The sequence below is a fragment of the Camelus bactrianus genome, chromosome 25 (assembly GCF_048773025.1).
Source record: "Camelus bactrianus isolate YW-2024 breed Bactrian camel chromosome 25, ASM4877302v1, whole genome shotgun sequence".
NCBI lineage: Eukaryota > Metazoa > Chordata > Mammalia > Artiodactyla > Camelidae > Camelus > Camelus bactrianus.
In genome coordinates this window covers 36,635,896-36,653,853 of record NC_133563.1, presented here as the reverse complement: position 1 = coordinate 36,653,853, position 17,958 = coordinate 36,635,896, and the positions used below count along the sequence as shown (strand labels likewise).

The 17,958-nt window shown below is 53.7% G+C and overlaps 1 protein-coding gene across 3 annotated transcripts in view; it reads left to right on the top strand.

The window, feature by feature from the left end:
• Nucleotides 1-17,958, top strand: part of SLC45A4 (solute carrier family 45 member 4) — a 70,194-nt gene that overhangs the window by 40,838 nt on the left and 11,398 nt on the right. The window lies entirely within an intron of this gene.

The following is a 17,958-nucleotide window of genomic DNA, read 5'->3' as shown; positions in this document are numbered from 1 at the left end:
CTCTTCCGATCCATTTCCTCCTGTTTTCACTGGGTACAGGGCAGGAACCGGTCCTGGGGTGTTCACAGGGACTGACAGGTTTTGGCCAGGCGGCAGTTGGGCATCGGGGCAAGTGCGTTCGGCATTGATAAGCTCTAACCCACCTGCGCCCACCTCCCCCCAGGTGCCGTCTGCTGGGCCCCAGCCCGCCGTGGGGTCACCAGCTATGTCATCCTGGGAACCTCCCTGCCCCTCATTCACTCGCAGACCAGCCCCTGGTCAGGTATGAGGCCATGCTTATGAGGACAATGCCCGGCTATTAGAAAACTCTGAAGAATGCTGTTTTCTTTACTTCTCATTGCTGACTTAAATCTGAGTCTACTGTGGACTTCAGGTGGCTGAATGATGGGTATTCCCAGAAATACTGGGATTCTCAGAGGTACACTCAGGCCAGCATACCGAGCCTGGTATGTGAAAACACGGGCACCCCTTCCAAATTACCACTTGGGATGGTTTAGGTCCTAAAAATGTGGTCATGGTGTTTAATTTTCCCTAATGTGTAAGGTTTTAAAATCTGTGATTTTCCAACTTAATGAGAGATCTGGAGGGGGCTACAGCTCAGTGGGGGAGCCCATGCTTAGCACGCACAAGGTCCTGGCTTCAATCCGCAGCACCGCCATTAAAAAAATAAACAAACCAAACTAGTTATCCCCCCACCCCAGCCCCCAGAAGGAAGGTCTGGGTCAGGGCCCAGCTGCTGGAAAGCACGGCGCGTTTCAGAAGCCCGCGTGCGCAGAGCAGGGTGTATTTAGAATCTCTATTTTGGCGGTTGTAGGAATGTTTGTTTCTCCAAACATAATAAAATACTTGTTGTTCCGAGAGCGCGCACCAAGGCCCACTGCGATGCCGAGCAGTTGGGGGCGTGGGGACCCACTGGTTTTGGTGGGGGCAGCGGCCTGGGGCCCAAGTCACGCTGTGCAGCTGTCCAGACACACCACTCATTCTCGGACCATCTCCTGTCACAGGGGGTCCCGTGCCCACCCCGCCCCTCGTCACCCAGCACATCACAAAGGAGCCTGTGTGTCCCTCCCCGTGTTTAGGTTGCTGTGTCTCAACATGTGTTCCTGTTGGCATCCGCATGTTTCATTCATCTTTAAAACCGTGTGAGGCCTGAGAAGGCTTCCCAAGGTCCCAGAGGGCCAGCGGCCCAGGTGAGGTGCGGGACCTTCTGGAGAGTTCCCTCCTTTCGTCTCTGTATTCCACCATCTCACCTTCCCCAGGTGCCCACCTGTGCCAGGCCGCATCCCTCCCATGCGGCTTCCTCCGGGGATGCGGGCTGGGAAGGCCTCTCAGGGCACCAGCCCGGAGAGGCCTGGTGAGCTCAGGAGCCGAGACCACCTCTGAGGCCATACCCCAGGGTGGGCAAAGTCCAGCGGCCTTAAATTTCAGCAGACCGTCATTTTGTCCCTGGGATGAGCAAGACGTGGGTGTGTGGGTTGAGGTCATTATAGAGGCAGCTGTGGCGAAGCCCAGGTGAGGGTTGGAATCGGGTACCGCTACGTAACTTCTCGACCACCTCTCACAGCTGTGGTGACACGCGCAGAGGTCACAACCTCTGGTGACTGAGAGGCACACTGACGGCACAAGCAGCGCTCTGGGAGCTGCTGTTTCCGTGTTCCTTTGTGGTCGGCCCTGTGTGTTGCGGCTCAGACCCTCGTCCTGGTTCCTGGGAGTTTTCACACTTTTACAGGTTGTGCGTCTCGTTTCCACATGACTTGCGTTTCACTGTTGGTTGTAAGTACTTCATGTATCACGTGAGACTTGTGTTGATTTCAGATAATCCAGGATAACATGTACTGCTCACCTTACTGTATAACACACAGGCCGCACATTAAATGTAGCTTTTGAAAGTTACAGGTACGTGTGTTCCAGATAAACTTCTGAAAACGATGATGGCGAATGGGAGAGTTGTCACAGTAGGTGGCTGTGGCAGACTGCTCCAGAGGGGATGAAAGTGTCCCTGTCACTGACCCTAAGGACCGCACACACAGCTCCTGGTCCGCAGGAGAAGAGGGCTCATGGGCACGGGGTGCTTCTGTGGGTGAGAGGAACGGCACGCAACGGGAGTTCTCAGACGGGGTTTAGATTTGTCCAGATGCCGAGAGGGGCTGTGCTGTAGTTGCCCTCTCAGGGGCCGCAGGGCGACGGAGCGCCCGGCCTTGCCAGAGGGCCTTGTCGGCCACGCCCAGGGTGCGGTGCTCATCGCTGGGTCTGGGGTACTAATGACTGTCAAAGCTGGTGCGGAGGCAGTGTGCTCCCTCTCGAGGGGGCAGTTAGATTGCTTGATAGACGCCTACAGTTGTGCAGCCACCTCCATGGTTAAGACCAGGAACACTGTCATCATCCTACAAGGCCCCCCGTGTCCCCTCATGTCAGTCCACGCCGGCCCTCGGTCACCGCCAGCCTGCCTCTGTCACAGTTTAGCCCTTTCCGAAGTTCGTATGAGCAGAATCGCACGGTGTGTGGTCTGGTTCCTACCTGGCGCGGTGCCTCTGTGGCCAATTCATCCATCCTGCTGTGCTGACTAGGGGTCCGCTGAACCAATACACCCCCTGTTTTCGATTCACTCATCAGCTGGTGGACATCTGGGCTGTTTCCATTTGGGGGCTGTTTTAAATAAAGCTGCTCTGAGCATTCACCTGCAAGTCTCTGTGGATGTGTGTCTCATTTCTCATGGGTAGAGACCCAGGAGTGGGACACTGGGTCACATGGTAAGTGCAGGTTCACTCTTAGAAGAGCAGACCGTTCCCCCCACTGTTGTGTGAGTGCCAGTTTCCCCACATCCTTGACAACATGTGCATTTCCCTGATGAGTAGTAACACAGAGTATCTTTTCATGTGCTTATTGGTCATTTGTTTATCTTCTTAGATGAAGTGTGTGTGCAGATTTTTTGCTGATACTTTAAACAGGTTGTTTGTCATATGAACTGCAAAAGTTCTTTATACAAACGTTTTTTTTTTTTTTAGATATGTTTGTAAACATTTTACCCCAGTCTGTGGTTTTCCTTTCTTAACGGTATCTTAAAAGCAAAAATTTTTCATTTACATGAAATTTGGTATATCAATTTATTTTATTCTTGTTGTTTTAACTGAGAAAATCTTTGCCTGACCCAAGGACATAATGATTTTCTTATGTTTTCTTCTAGATGTTTTATAGTTTTAACTCTCACATTTAGATCTGTGATCCATTTTTTATTAATTTTTGTGTGCAGTACGAGTTGGAGGGTCCCTCCTTCCTTTGGCATGTGGAAATCCAGTTTTTCCAGCACCCTTGGTAAAAAGGCTGTCCTTTCCATTGAATTCCATGGCACCGTTGTTGACAGTCAACTGGCCACATATACGCAAGTCTATTTCTAGACTCTTCATTCTGCGCCATTGATCTGTTTATCCTCAGTGCCACAGAGCCTTCGTTACGGTGCTTTACAGTACATCTTGAAATTAGGAAATACAGGCTCTCTAACTTTATTCTACCTTTAAAAACTTGTTTTGGCTGCTTTAGGCTTTTCACATTTCCATATAGATTTTAGAATTAACTTAACCATGTTCTATCAAAAAAGCCTGCTGGGTGTTTACTGGTATTGTACTGAATCTGCAGGTGAATTTGGAGAGAATTGACAGCTTGATGTTGGGACCTCCAGTCCATGAACATGGTCTCCCTTCTGTATACATCTAGGTCTTTAGTTTTTCCTAGGTTCTTTTTGAAATTTTTAGTGTATGGGTCTCACATGTATTTTAAGTTTATCCCCAAGTGTTCAACTCTGTTAAGCTATTGTACTGTTTTAACTTCAACTTCTGATTGTAAACCACTATATATAGAAATATAAAAATCTTTGCTGTAAATTGACCTCATATCCTTCAGTCTTGCCAAGCTCACTTAGTTCTGGTAGCTTGTAATGTCTGGGAGATCTGGAGTGACGCTCCTTCTGTCCTGATATGGGTGATTTGTATCATCTCTTTATTTCCTCATCAGTCTGGTTAAAGATTTATCAATTGTATTGATCTCAAAGACGTGGCTTTTTATTTCATTGATTTCTCTATTGCTTGTCTGTTTCTTTTTCCATGATTTGTGCTGTTCATTTTTCTCTTCTGCATACTTTGGTTTAAATTTGCTCTTCTTATTACTTAATGTCAAGCTTAGAGCATTGGTTTTTAGATATTTCCTTCCTAATGAAATCATTTATTAGAATTTTTATTTCTAATAAATAAAACCACCATTACACAGAGGGGTCAGGAGTGAGTATAGATGGGACCCCAGAGACCTCTGCAGTGCGTGCTGTGGTCAGCAGCCTCTGAGATGCCCCCGTGGTGCCCCCCACCTTGTTTTCATGGCCTCGTATAACCCCTTCCTCTTACGGTAGTTTCTTGTGACCAACAGACTATGACAACAGAGAGGGGTGTCACTTCCGTGACTAGGTCACAAACAGTTGTGGCTTCCATCTGGTCAGAAGGCGCTCTCTCTTGCCTTCTTGGCTTGTACACTTTGATGAGTCAAGCTGCCTTCTTGGAGAGACTCAGCGTGGCCAGAAACTGTGAGAGGCCTCCCCTCCTGGCTGGCGGGGACCTGAGGCTCTCAGTCTGGGAGCCTGTGGGAAACTAGATCCTCCCATCAACCAGCCAGGTGAGCCTTGCCTTCCCCGTGCGGAGCCTCGAGATGACCACAGCCCTGGGAGAGATCCCACGCGGGACCACCCCGCCGAGCCGGGCCTGGGTTCCCGGCCATAGAAACTGTCAGGTGATAGATGTTCTGAGCCGCTCTGAGGTGCACGGCTTGTTGGGCAGCAGTGGGTAACTGATGACACGTGCTCTGTTACTGTTTTTGACTGCACCGTTCCCCCTTTGTAGTTGGGAATGTCATTTGTATTTTCCTCATTACCTAAATATTCATGTTAGAAAAAGGCATAGAAGTGCTTTAGACGGAACACATTTGTATTGGTAAATGTCTCAGCACGTCTTTACATTAGAAAGTGGTTGTGTTTTGAAATATCAAACAATAGCAAGCCTGCCCTTTTCTTGTTCATAAGATTGATTCTCCAGTGAAAAGGTTCCCATGGAAAATCAGCAAATGGAAAACTGAGAAGTAAGTCAGTTCAAACTCTGCCATCATAAAAATTACTAGAAAGTTTTTCCACCCAGGAGTAGCTAGCCAATTGAGAACATGCGTGTGACAGTTCATCTTTGACAATTTTCCAGCGTTGTTAAACCGGGACCATCCTGCTGTGTGTGCGCGCGCACCAGTCAAGACGTGAACATGTGAGTGAAGAAGCCCCTGCGCTCCCAGCCCCCCGTCTTGGGCTGTGCTGGGGTTCAGTGGCTGTTGACAGCAAGCACTCAGACCGAGCTCCCCCACCAAGAAGGGCCCCCTGCAGGCTGTCTGTAGTCTCCAACAGGGCTGGGCCCCTTGGCCTCCAGCTGGTCTTCAGGGTCCCTCTGTCTGCTGCCCTTCCTCCAGGCTGGCCTCCCTGGGGCTCCTTGCAAGGTGCTCTGGCTGTGCAGTGTCTCCGCAACATACCCGTTTGGGAGAGAGGAGGCTGTGGGCTGCCATTTGGCCCCCAAGGCTCAGCGTCCTCTGCGCCCTGGGCCCCAGGACTCTGCTGAGCCTGGCTCTGGAGCGCACTGTGAACTGTAACACTCGTCTTTGTGGTGATGACGCAGGGTGTGGTTCTGGTTTCTCTTTTGCATTATTCAGTGGCACAGAGCTGCCCTGCCCTGCCCGGGCCCCCACGCCGTGGTGAAATTGGGAGGGGGCCACCTCTTAACCAAATGTTGGCTCTTGGAGAATCCATCTTTGTGGCCGGCCTTATATCTCTGTGGGTACCAGCATCTCTTTTTTTTCTGCAAAGGCTCGCAGAGCTCGTGCTTTGGAAGAGTTCAGACCCGCCTGCTCGTGGCCTGCGCTCCCACCCCGAGCCCCTTCAACATCCAGCCCTGTCCTCTGGGTGACCTGTTATGCTTGTCACTTCTGCAGTGGCGATAGTTCCGATGCAATGACCCGCAGCCTGTCCTCGGGCCAGGCTTGCTGCGGTCAGTGTGTGCGTGTCCCCTACACTTGGGAGGCTCCGAGAACCGTATTCGTGTCAGCTGTTCCTGTAGGTTGTCCCCACTGCTTCCCGCCAGATTTCAAGTACCTTCAGGGCAGATTCAGACATGCTCACCTCGGTGCCCGCCCGGCTCCCAGGGTTTTCCCACACATGTGACACACGAGACTGGTGGCCCCGTGCCTTGTCCCTGTCCCCAGGAGCAGCAGAGAGCACAGAGCAGAGAAAGAGCCCAGCTCCAGGTCAAAGCAGAAAGCCTGTGGGTTTCTCTCCAGGCGTCACTGCATCATCCTGGTGGGCACCCCCCTTGGCTCTGACTTTGCAGGAGGTTCCTGGCCGACTTGGGGCTGGTCCCATGTGTCTTCAAGCATCACCATCGTCTCTTCCTCACCTGTCCAGAGGCCACATTTGCTGTATTCTAGATTTCCACATCATCAAACATTTCTGCTTCTAGCGGGGACTTTTAAAACTATGTGCATTCTTAGGCTTCAGGGTCAAAGATTCAAATGAGGAAAATCAGAGTAGCTCCTAAAAATTGCTATTTTGTTAGTGCCAAGGGGGTGTTCTGGTAAGACCTGCAAGCTTGGGCACAAGGAAGAGGGTGGGGTGTGACATGCAGGGGCTGGCAGCCTGAGGCCATGCCGAGGCGTAGCAGCATCCGTGCCTGCTTCCTGCAGGGCCAGTGGTCTGAGGGCAGAGGAGGGGCTGCCGGGAAGCTTCTGCAGACCAACTCCTGCCACGTGCCCGGCACCGGAGGTAGGTGCCCATCGTTTGCATGCTGCACACGTGTCTGTGTGCATGTGTTATATGCGTGTGTGCACTCACGCGCAGCTGATGAATCTGGCCTCTCAGAGTTAGGATCAAGGCGGAATGTGAGGTCCCTCGTGAAGGAGAGGCTGGGAACAGCCTGCCCAGAGCTCTGAGCAGACCTCCCTAAAGGGCAGGCGCCCTCCTGGGCAGGTGGCTCCCACTGGCACAGTCTGTTCCCAGACAGCCTTTTCCCTTGGGAGAGAGACCCCCCCACTCACCCCCATTGTTTCCCTCTTGGTTCAGGATGTGTCCTCGAGGGAAAAGGAAAGTCAGAGGAAGAAGAGTGCCCCGCGGCCCCTCAGCCCACAGTGAGAGACGTGGACTTCTCTCCTGCTGGCCGAAGGCGGGGGTGCCGCGGCCCCCGGGACCGGGGGCGGGGAGGGGCCTGCAGGTTTATTTACGGGGAAGGTGAGGTCTTGGCTGTCTCATTCAGGGAGGGTGAAACTTGGTGAAACTGTTCATTTTGTATACGTCCATTTGTTTTTTAATTTTCCAAAGCAGAGTTTTTCCACTTTCTGTCGTGGCTTAATGTGAGTCAGAATCCCTAGGATGTGATTTGTCAGAACTTGGAGCCCTCGTTTTCTTCCTGTGGGAAAAGCCTACCCTTTTAAAAGCCTGTCTTAAAGAAAGCAGCACAGCTTAAGTGCCTGAGGTGCTGGTCATTTCCCTCCACTCCCTGATGGTCGAGGCCAGGAGGGCAGCTGCGGAGCTTGAGCCTGCCAGCAGCCTCGCTGACTCATCGCACAGTCAACACCTTTCTGAAATCCGGGTGCGACCTTTCCCCCCCCAGGGAGTGAGAGGTTACAGCCCAGCCCTCCAGGGACTCAGTGCCCCGGCCCTAAAGCTGTGTGCCTTCCCGTGCCACTGACTGCGGATCGCGTTCGAACCCCACGGGGCAGCGCCCCGCACCAGTCTGTGGGGAGAACTGAGAGGTGCAGGGGCACGCTGCATCCGAAGTGAAAAGCGCCTCGTTATCCTGTGTGTGCGCCCGCGCAGGCGTCACTTGCCCAGGTGGGCTCTTGCGGAGTCATGACTTTGAGCACAGGTGGGTCCCCTGCACCCTCCCTGAGTGGGCACAGATGTTGCTAGCAGGTGACCTGTCGTGAAGTCGAGCTACGTTTTACGCGATGCAGCTAACGTGGGCTTCCAGCAGGTGTGTGAATGCACGGAAGCACCTCTGTGGCTCAGGCTTGCTTGCCACCTTCCTAAGGATCCCCTGTTCGGGTGGGACACCCTGGGGCCTCCTGCGGGTAAGGCTCCAGATTGGTGCTCCTGTTCTGTAGAAGCAGACCCAGCACCTTGCTGCCCTCAGTTTCCTCTGTGCCAGAATTCCTAAGGCGTACCTGTTGGGTTCATGAGGATCACCTGCCACTCCTTCATTCACGACCCTGCGTCATTTAAGGGCTGTTTCAAAGAATCAGGTGCAGCCCCCGAGGGCAGGGCTCTGCTCAGCCCCTGCAGTGTCCCCTGGTGTTGGGGGAGGGGTGTTCAGGCTACAGGGGGCAACTGTCCTGTGCAGAGAGCACTGGGCTCAGTGTCCTCCCCTTCCCCCGGAGTACCATCCAGTGAGCAGGGCAGTTGGGCCCACAGGGCTGGAGGTGCCAAGAAGGAGGGGGTGGTAAGTGGCCAAGACTGATTGGGCCCTCGGGGACATTAAATCCAGATGCAGGACAAATGCTATATGATCCACTTACACGAGGGACCTGAAGGAGTCAGATCCATGGCGATGGGAGTAGAATGTGGGGGTGGGGGTGTGTGTGTGTGTGAATGCTTAAAGGGCACAGTTTCAGTTTTGTGAGATGATAGTCCCACGAGGATGGTGGTGGTGGCCGCACAGTGGTGTGGGTGCTCCTGGTGTCACTGACCTGAGCACTTAGAGATGGTTAGAATGAGGACTTTTACACGGCGTATGTTTTATCCCAGTTTTTCAAATGTGAAAGAACATCAGCTGGGCCTTACAGAATATCCAGCTGAAGACTGGACTTCCTGCTGACTGAGACTGAGGAAGCTTGAAGGGTGACACATGGCCCGGGCTGGGAGTCGGATGGGAGACAGCTCCCGACACCTGCACATGGTGTCCATGCCTGGGAGTCATGGCATGAGCACCCACCCGGGCTGGGGGACCCTCACTCGGCCTCCGAGGCTCACAAGCAGTGTGCCAGAGGTCAGACACGTAAACTGGCAGAAGTCTGTCAGAGATCTCCTGAATTTTGCCTAAAATAATTGAGAAACTGTTGTGCAGAGCTCTTCTGTTTGGATTGGGAAGTCTAGATTTCCTCATGTTTCAGATCATTGTATTTTAGAAACAATGAAATGTCAGCTGCAGTCATTTTTCCCAAGGAATTACATGCCTGTTGTTCTCGCATCAAATGCTTGCTGAGTGCCTACCTGCCAGGTGCCGGGCATGGGGCCAGGGGCCGGAGACGCACTGGAGCAGCCTGCGGTCGCTGCCTCGCAGGGAGACGGGGCACGTCACGGACGGTTTATGGGGAGGGGGGGTGAGAGGCTTGGAGCACGTGTGGGAAAGCTGGCACCCTGATTCCAGCCAAAAGGGCCAAAAGTTTCCAGATCTGGGGAGGCAGCAGGGAGGTCATCCAGGCACTGAGCCTGTGCCCTGTGCCGGGTGCTGCCAGGGCCTGGGGTGCAGGTTGTGATTTATGGTCCCAAAAAGCAAAGTGAGAAAGGACAGAGTACTGGCCATTGCCCGCTCTGTCGACAGCAGAACAGGACAGGAGGCTCCCCGGCTAGGCACAGAAAGACGGGGCGAGGGGTGGGGGAGCTGTGTAGCAGAGGTGCCGGACCTCCTAGTTGTGAAGAGTAAGCAGAGGTCTGCAAGTGAAGGCGAGTTGGCACATTCCGGGTTGTGGCGTGGCAGGAGAGGCAGGAAGGAGAGTTGGGCATGTTAGGGAGACTGTGACTAAGCCTGCGTGGCAACTTAAGGGGGTGCATGAGCCTGGTGCAGAGTGGTGTGAGGGGAGATCTGGTCCCTGGTGGGCAGGAATCAGATCATAGGAGGCCTTATGTGCCACTGCAGGGAGGTGATCTCCAGAGAAACCTGAGCGAGTCTGCCTTTTTCCAGGAGTGCTCACAGGAGCACAGGAAAAGCAGGAATGCTTTTTAGAAGTCTTAGTAGCAAGCACTGTGCTGTTATATTGCAGCCGTATCCAAATGTGCTAGATCTTTGTAGTCTTCAAAATTACAGTAACAGGACAGGAGTTACGCACCGTCAGCCCTCCGTGCCTGTGGGTTCCACCAACTGCAGACGTAAAATACTCCAAAAAGATTCCGGAAGCTTCCCAAAAGCAAGACTTGAACTTGCTGTGCCAGCAACTATTTACATATCATTTACATTGTATTAGGTATTCTAAGTAATATAAATTACTTTAAAGTATATGGGAGTGCACCAGAAATTGACACATTGTAACTGACTGTACAATTAAAAATAAATTAAGTATATGGGAGGATGTGCGTGGGTTATATGCAAATACTATACAGCATTTTATATGAAGGACTTGAGCATCTATGGAAATCTGTGGGGGATCCCGGAACCCGTCTTCTGCGGATACCAAAGGACTACTGTGACACTCAGGTTAAAGAAGACAGAAAAAGATTTTATCATTTATTCCTGCAGAAAATGATCATTTGACTTTATAATAAACAAATGGTCTCTTAACTTTGCTCTTAAAAATAATCAGTATAGAATGTGTCCAGCAGGAAAATATTTCAGTTATTTCTGAGATGATGGTAATTTTGTCATTACAAAATCAACAATTTAAATCTTCAGCAAAACATGTGCACATGTAACATGCAATCATGTGGGAGTAGGAGTTGTCTTTGGTGCAAGATGGGTCGTTGCCCCCCCCCCCCATTTAAATGAAGGGAGGACATGGGTGTATCTTACAGCTTACAAACTGCTGTAGGAACATCACAGACAAACTGAGGGAACCTCCACCGACCTGCTGAATTGGAAGTAACTTGTTAGAAGTACTGTATCTGCAAATCTTGGTTAAGGTGTATCACAAAATGCAAAACTGGGTGGAAACTGAAAGTGTGAGTTTCGGCTTGAGGCGGTCAGGGCGGGCCGCCCGTGCACTGGGCTGCTGACCGTGGCACGGGAGAGCCCTGCGCCTGGGCCTGGATTTCCCAGCTGGAGGATTGGTGGCAGAAAGTGCCCACAGCCAAGGGTGGGTCCCAGGCTCAGCATGGGGTGGTGGGAAGGTGCCGAGTCTGGCCAGAGGTTGTAAGGTTTCATCAGTTTCAACCAAATTATGTTTTACTTAAATTCCTTTCAGTCCTACACACGCTCACGTTTTGCTGTTACTTTAAAGCATGATTCGCGGGCAGCACTCCCTATTTTGATGGTAAGTTTTGGGTCCATGAGGGGGGCCCCCGGGCTTCCTCTTCCGGGAGCCTGGCTCTGAGCACTTCCCCGATCTGCTCGCCCTGGCGCACAGCTCTGTGCTCTGTGATCGCAGGGCTGACTGGAGGCCTTCGGCCCATTTCTCCCCGTGTTTCTGCAGTAGAAGTGTGGCCTGTGTTCTTCACCTTCCTCTTTACTAGACTGACAGCAAAGCTCAGCTACCCTGTGGCCAAACCAGAAATACAGTCTGCGGACCCATCTTGGCCTGGGTTCGAGTGCCCCGCGTTGCGTGCGCCAGCACCCTGTGCTCCAACACGGCTTGTAAAGGGCGCCTCACCTGCATCTCGTGCACCTGAATCATTAACCTAAGTGGAGAGCAGAGTACGCATCTCTCCATGTTGATTTTGTGTTGGTTGGTGCTCAGCGGTGCTGCCATGGTCGCGGCTTCCCAGTGTGACAGCTGGGCAGGCCCAGCCCTTGCCTTTGCAGGTCTGGTGAGCAGAGCCCTGAGTGTGCAGGTTACCTGCATCCTGGCCCAAGGGTTTCGCTGTCACTGGAGGTGAGCCCAAACGCGTGGGGAGTGGAGGCCAGCAATAAAGGAGAGGTCACTCTCTTCAACAGCTCGTCCCAAGGTCACCACGTGACAGCCACTGCTGGCCAGGGCACAGGCCCTGAGAGCCTGGCTGCTGGAGGAAGGGCCAGGGCTGAGCCCGGCGTGGGGAGCCAGGCCAGGTGTGCTGGCTTTCCCGTCACCAGGTCTGGGGCCCTGCTGCACTGCAGGCAGAGTATGGTGGGGGCCCTGGCCGGGGCGGGGCTGAGGAGACATTGCAGAGACCAGGAATCGGGTAAGGACCAGGACCGGCTAGAGATGGCCCGTCCCCAGATCACCTCTGGATCCCTTGTGTGATGGACACGAGGTGCTGGTGGGGAGGCCAGGCCACCTGGGATCCCCATTTGGATGGAGAGATCCTAAAAGCGGTAACAAAAGTGATTTGTGATTTTTAAAAAATGTCAAAGTGGGATAATGAATAACGTACAAGGATTGAGCTGTGGGGAGGGAACAGACACAAGAGCCTGTCTCACGCTGGCCCAGGGACTTCACCTGTCACCTTTCAGTGCTCCCGAGGGTCCTAGACAAGACCCGTGCTAAGGGTGTCAGGGTCAGGAAGGGAGGTGACTTGCCCAGGGGTCCATGACCGGAAAGCATAGAATCAGAATTCGAGCCTCTCCGCTTCTACAAACCAGGCCACGTCCGCCTGCCCTGGACCAGGCCAGGCCGGAGGCTGCAGTGATGCTGGTGTGCGGTTCAGGAGGGAGCAGAGCTGCTGGAGGAACTTCCCCACTCTCGTAAGCGAGGTGTGCGGACCCCAAGACCATGTTACGTGTTCACGATGTGCGCCTGCAGCCAGCTGGTCCCCATGACCCAATCCTGACACAGCTCTGGAGGTGGTACTATCTCCCCAACCTTTACACCAGCAGAGAGCGGCTGATGCCCGGGCCTGCGGTGGGCTGTGTCCTGGGGAGCTGCTGGGAGGAGAGACCCCTGCAGCTGGGCCCCAGGGAGCAGGAGGTGTGCCCACTGGCTTCCCAGAGGCTCAGTGCCTGCCTGCGTGCGGCCGGGGGCATCCTACTGGGCTGCTGAGGCTGCTCCTTGTTCAGACATAGGACCCGTGCCCTCACCCCAAGTTGTCGGGAAGCCCCCATGCAGGGCTGGTGGTGGCCACACACGTTTATTCCCTTGAAACTAAGCCTGGCCTCAGGGCCAACACAAGGGGCTGGAGAATGTTCATTTTAGTGGAAGAAAGACCATTTGGAACCTGCTGGAACTTAATGAATCCTTGAGTAAGTTTGGATGGTGCCATTTCTAAACTGTTGCCCCATCCAAAGTGGCTTGTTCTCAGATGGCGCCTTGAACCACAGGGAGCCTCTCGGCCGTCTTCACCGGAGTCTGCTCGCAGGGAGCACGTAGTGAATAAACTGAACGAACTTGGCTGCGCCTCGTGGCTCTCCATGGCACTGCTGCCCCTGGCGTCACTGGGTCCGGCCCCACGAGGCCCAGGTCCCCGCCCCTGCTCTTGAACGTCCGCGCTTATGCTGTGCTCCCAGGCACGACCGGGCCTGGGCCGGGCACACACCCGCAGGGCCGTTTCTGTTGCAACTGGGAACGGCAGGAAGTGCTGTGCCAGGGGAGGCCCCAGACGAGGCATCTGAGCTGATTGCCCTTTCTTTCTCTTTACCTCCTCCTCCCAACCTTCCTGGGATTCTGGAAAGTTCCTTGCAAATCTGCAGCCCTCTCTCCAGCTGGAGGAGGTGTTGCCCTCTGCCCAGGGCAGACCCTCCTGCTCAGGGGGCCCCTTTCCTGGACTTCACACTTGAGCCTCTGCCCCAGGGCCTGGTGTGTGCTTCTGGAGGGCAGGACCCTTGCTTTGCCGTGTCTGTAGCCCCCTTGGTGATGGTCCCCCGCAGGGTTGGTTACATTCATCAGAGGTCACTCCAGGCTGCTGAGCGTTTCCCAGGGACCCGGTTCTCATGGGCTTAATGTTATCATGCAGTTTTTGTCTGCAACACAGGCATATCTTGATGGAGAAGGCTTTGTCTATTGAGAGAAAGAATGTAGTTCCCATTCCCATTTCAGATCTTTTGTTAAACATTTATAGGCAATGTTCCCGCCCCCGCCCCACCCCCAGGAGTACCAGTTTATCAAAAGAGACGCTGTGTTGAATGGGGGCGCCGCGCGTGACCGAGCGTGGTGGCATCGCCCGTGACCTCACTCAGCCCCGACGAGCGGTGACACACTCAGTGTTTCCTGTGAACGGGGAGCCTTCCTGGTCTCACCATTGTTGTTCGCTTTTGCCTGGAAGAAAACAAAAATTATTTACTATGCACCGGCACTGCGTGTGTTTAGAGCTTTGCTGGGAAATGCCACGTCCAGGGCGTCCCAGCAGCTGCCTCACCGGGGACGGGGTCGGGGACAGGGCTGTGTTCTCAGGGCTGGGCCTCTGGAGCCAGGCACACTCGCTCTGCCAGGCAGGGGCTGCTTTGGGGACGTGATGGGAAATGTTTATTTTTCTCTGCAACGTGCTGAGATGAGAGCTGTGGCCTGGTGTCCCTGTGGCACCCAGTGCAGGGTGTGTTCCCATGGCCCTGGCCACTCAGCCCAGGCACAGACCCTGCCTGGTGGGCTTGCACACTCTCTGCAGCCTGGATCCCTTCCAGGAGGGTTGGGGAGAAAGTAATGGGACAGAAGCTACAGTCGGTCCCATCTGCTCCTCCTGGGCTCTCCTGCCTTCCTCAGCTTGACCAGCTTGTGGTCCCTGCCACCCGCCCCAGAGGGCCTTCCCTGGATTGGGGTGTCACATGTGGAGTGGGCAGGAGGAGGGAGAGCGGCCCCGCTGAGGGAGGGGAGGGAGCTGGCACCACTGCCCAGTGACGCCATTACCCGGCACGTGGTTTTGGAGCCCGCTGCACACTGGGCGCTCTGCCAGATGGGCCAGCACTTGTGCCAACGTGGGGCCCTCTGAGCTCTTGGCCAAGTCAGTGGATGCGGATGGGCTGGGTAGGTAGGCGGGCAGCCTGGTGACCAGGAGGGCAGTTTCGGGGGGCTGTGGGGGTTAGCAGGTGGTGCAAAGGGTGTATGAGGAGGGAGTAGTTTACGTGGGCAGGGGCAAGGGCGAAAGGGCATGTGCGCTGGGGTGCCGACTCCTGGGCCAGGTTCTCCCCCACACCTCCGCCATCTCCTCGGTCCCTCAGGGATTAGAGCATCGCTGTGAGCTGGGGAAGGTGAGCGGGGCTCCGCGTGCACCTGCGGCCCCTCCGCCCCTGAGGCCGGCCAGCGCTCGGACAGCCCGAGGCCCATGATGCTGGGTGGGACCCGGACTTGGGGTGAATTGCTGACCAGCACCCAGCTTGACAGATTTCCTAATGAGTTCCTAAGATTTGGTTAAACTGGTAACTGTTTTAATTCTAGTTACACAAGTGTTTTCATAAAGGGGTAACAGAACTTCCCAGTTCGCACCTGTGAGCCCCGTACCTGAAAGCCACACCCTCGTCCTGTCATACTGGCCAGGGGTCATCTCTGTGTCAGGGACCGGCCCACAGAGCCCCACAACCCTGCTCTGAAAGGCCGTCTTTAGCAAACACACATAGGGCACAGCTCACAGCTCACCGGAAAGGAGCCTTTGGGGGGCAGGCAGAGTGGTAGCTGGCTCTGGGGCGTGCACTTGAACTCAGGAACCGGGCACAGGGGTGAGCCGCACTCTGACCCGAGCATCGCAGCTCCTGGGGTGAAGCACACACACACCTGCCGGTGGGACCCAGTGCCCACCACCTGCCAGGTGCCCGCGGAGGCAGTGCTGCCGCAGTGTGAGCTGTGATGGGAGGGCACCTTTGGGTCCGCCGGGGTTTTCTGGGTTCCTGATGGTTGCGGGAGTGGTCCCAAGGCTGTGCAGACTTCTGCTCACACTGTGTACCCTCCCTGGTGAGAAGCCTCAGTTTCCAGGGGGTACCGACGACGGAGGTGGCTTTCTCTGTCGCCTCACACAGCCAGCCTTTCCATGCGTGTCCGTGTTGTAGCCTGTCCTTGGGAAGAGCACAGGCCCCGCATCGGCCAGACCCCACGTGTCCCGCGCTTGCTGGCCCCTGTCGACTGGGGGGGACTGTGGGCCTGTCTCACAGGCACTCGCTGTGCCCTCTGCAGTCAGTCTTCAGATACTGACGTCTGCCACAGAGCCCTGCAGCTCCGAGATGTTTGCAGGATGTTTACGTGAGTTGGGGAGTGAGGACGAACAGTTGTCTTGTGACCAGGCTCTGTAGCCTCTCAGCTCTAGGTCACGACAGTGGAAATGAGACCACTCATGGTGACCAGAAGGAAGTGCTTGGCCACTGTTTGTGCGCCAGTCGAAGAGGCTGAATCTTCAAGGAACAATTTTATCCGTGCAATTTTCTTTCTCCCCGTTAGAACTGGAGAACTTCCCAGATACAATGGTGTGGCACCAGGTGAGTTTCTCACTGTTTTGTGGCTTTTTGCTTGAATTGGCTTCATGTGATGCAACACAGTGGGACTGGAACATCACTGGGTACCTGCCCTATTACTGCCTTGAAGACCCAGGGGCAGAGTTGAGGGCGTAGCTGGAGCTAGGGAGCCCTAAACCCTGTGTGTCATCTCTGCTCATCTCTCTTGCTGATCCCTGAAATGTACATTTGTGAGACAGATTTCAAGCAACTCAGCTGAACTAAAAGAACAGAACAGAGATTTCTTCTACCTCCCATTGCAGGAGAGACAGTTTTGAGTTTGAGTCCAGCTGAGTTCATTGTTTATTAAAACAAAAATATCAATACTCTTACAAGGAATATAGCAGAATACAGAGTTTCTGCAGCGCAGTGTCTGCAGTACGGCTCAGTAGCACGAGACCTCGGGGCCAAGAGCACAGCCCTCATCAGGAGAGAAGGCCGCAGGGCGTGGGACTCCAGGACGACTGCCTGAGCGGGGATGATCAGACAGGCCTGCTCTGCTCCAGGGCATAAGGGAAAACAGCTCGTGATGGAAAGTTGGAAGTCCTGACAGAGGAAGGTAAGCTATTTTAAAAAAAAAAAAAAGATGAAAGTTCTGGAATTGAAAAATGCAGTATCTGAAATAAAAATTCATCAGATGGGGTTAAGGGCCGCTTGGGGGACGAGAGAAAATTCTGTGGCCTAAGAAGTTGGTCAGTAGAAACGATAATGTGAAGAACAGAACAGAGACTGGGGGAAAACCAGCCCCTGGAAACAGTGGGACAGTGTCAGGAGGAAGGCCTGAGCTACGTGTCAACAGAGTCTCAGAAGAGAGGAGAGAGAGCGGGGCATAAAAAGGTGAAGTGAAAAACAGCCGGAAATTTCCTAACTTTGGTGGAAGCTTAAACCCGCAGATTAGTGAAGCACAGTGAGCCCCCGAGCAAGGGGACTGTGAAGAAAACCAAACCCCCCTCAGGCTCCTCACCATCCGGCTGAAAACCATCAGCGAAGGGGAAGTCTTGAAGGCACCCTGGGGGAAGAAGACACACTTGAGGTTTGCAGTCACGTGCACCCTCACAGCCCTCTCCGCAGAGGACAGTCCCCAGGGCCCTGGGAGGAGAGGAGTTAACCGGAGTTCTGGATCCAGCAGACGTGTCCTTTAAGAAAAAAAGTGAACTAATGAGATTTCAGGTAAAATGTAAGTGCAGCAGAGCTCTCAGAAATGCTGAAGAAACGAAAGACAGTTCTTCTGGCCAAAGGGAAGTGATGCCCCAGGGGGCCTGGGAGCTTCAGGATGCAGGGGAGGGTATGGACATGGTGAGATGGGTGGGTAAAAATAAAAGACAAGTTTCCTCTCAATTCTTTTAAAATAAATGATTGTTTAATACTACAGCAGGAAGGGTCCGAGGGGTAAACAGGCAGAGAGAGCCGCGAAGCTTTTTTTTTTTTTTCAGTGGAGGTACTGGGGATTGAACCTAAGACCTCATGCATGTGAAGCACACGGTCCACCACTGAGCTATCCCCTCCTCCAAACCCCCTCTTTTTTTAGCTGCAAAGCTCTTATGTGACATGTATAACAGACGCTAACAGACTGAGAAGTTGACATAGAATGCAGTCTCTAGAGCAGCCACTGCAAAATAACGCTAAAAGGCTGATACATACACTGAAATGGAATGTGAGAAAAGAATTCATTTAACCCAAAAGAAGGCAGGAGAAGAGGAACAGA